Below are 1,820 nucleotides of genomic sequence, written 5' to 3'. Positions count from 1 at the left end.
TGCAAATTGTACAATCACATTGCGATACGTAAAGGTGGCCATACACCTCCCGATTATCGTACGATGGTTGTGGGTGATCCTGCGATCGCACGATAATCGGCAGGTGTATGGGCAGCGTGCGACCGCTTCTACTGTACGGTCGCACGACTTTCGTCTTCCTACCACGCTGGAAAATCTGCCGAAAATCATACGACTGTCGGCGGGCTGGTAGCGCGCTCGGAAGACGAAAGCCGCACTGGCCGGTGCGTGCACCTTACAATACGCATGGAATGGTGGGCGGAGCCGGCAACATAGAGTGCATTGACCTCATGAAAGTCGATGACGGGCCGGTGTCAGCTCACTTCCCTAATGCACCCAGCAGGAAGACAATATATCAATATATTGTATTTGCATTGGGCTCGGTATGCACTCCCCCCCCTCCCCGACCTGCACGTGACGCTGCTCGGGTAATAGATCATGTGTGAGGTTTAGTCTGACTGGATGAGGTTTAGTTTGCTGAAGCCCTGTGTATCCTATATGATTGGCAAGCCCCCCTCCCCCCAAAAATAAATTTTACATTCTGTTTTGCATCTCATGTCTGCTGATCTCTTGCAGCCTCTTTCAGCCACTTGCTGTCTGCATGCCCTCGCTCCAGCGTCGGCTGCACACCATCGCTCTGGACCTGGCTTAGTCCCCTACAACGGGAGCATGTGAGGGGGGTGACAACTCAGGAGGACGATTGGGAGACAGTTGTCACCCCATAACAGGAAGTGCTCGAGCAAGTACCTCCATGGCAGGATCACCGGGGATTGTTTTAATAAAAATGTCAGATTTAAAAATCGACTTTTGAAACGACATTAACATGTTAAAGCGCAAAGGAGATTTTAGTGATTTACGTCAACTTTAAAGGAGAACTATGGGGTCAGGGCTTCTCCCCATAGTTCTCCTAAGGCCCCATTCACACTGAGCGATTCGCAAATCGCACGTTTGTCGCGCGATTTGCATTTTGCGCGTTTGTCGCGCAAATGGTTGCATTGAGCAACCTAGAATTGCGGCAAAATCCGCTCCAAAAAGGGTCCTGCTGTAGCGACGCACGACCCGCGACGGACAGAGCCCCATTGACATGCATTGGAGAGCGATATTGCGCGGTAAATCGCTCAGTGTGAATGGGGCCTAAGGGTTCGGCTAGAACTATGAGGTGAGTGAAAAGCCCCCCCCCCCCTCATAGTTCTCATTTAACCCCTGAACGATGTCAGGTAAAACGAGTCTAAACGCCTGAATTGCGCGCTGATCTGCGGCGCAGAACGCGCGGGCCGGGAGGTGCACTGGGGGTGACAATAATCAGAACACACAAAAAAACAACAAAACCAACTGCTGCGTTGTATGCAAATCGGGGCGATGGGCTCGGCTGCAGCTGAAACGCTCGGCCCGTCTCTACCGAGGAACTTGAAAAACAAAACCAAAACGAGGTCATTGCTCAAGCGGTTTATTGAGGAAAAGGATGACGGCGAACTGAAATTGTTGATGGATGCCGCAACGCTTGATTGTGAAGGCCGTGCAGGGGCCCCCGTCTCACTTCCTCTTTCTTATAACCATGAAGAAGGCGCTCGCTTTTCTCAATAAGTCTGACACAACTAGGAAAGGGGCCGGGCCGCCGCCGCTGCGTCAGACGCGACTTAGTCAGATTTAGACAGAAAGGCCTCGCCAGTTCCCCTAACTGAGTCGGGTGATTTTACTAAGAGAGTCCCGAAGGAATTTCCCTGCAATGCTCCGGGCCGGCCTTGGCGGATGATACTCACCGGGGCCCGTTCTTCTCTTCTTACGTTCAGAAAACGAAAGTG

The sequence above is a fragment of the Nanorana parkeri genome, unplaced genomic scaffold, assembly GCF_000935625.1.
Source record: "Nanorana parkeri isolate BGI_ZX_2015 unplaced genomic scaffold, ASM93562v1 scaffold2339, whole genome shotgun sequence".
Classification (NCBI taxonomy): Eukaryota; Metazoa; Chordata; class Amphibia; order Anura; family Dicroglossidae; genus Nanorana; species Nanorana parkeri.
The sequence above is the reverse complement of the archived record's forward strand: the minus strand, read 5'-3'. Positions refer to the sequence as shown.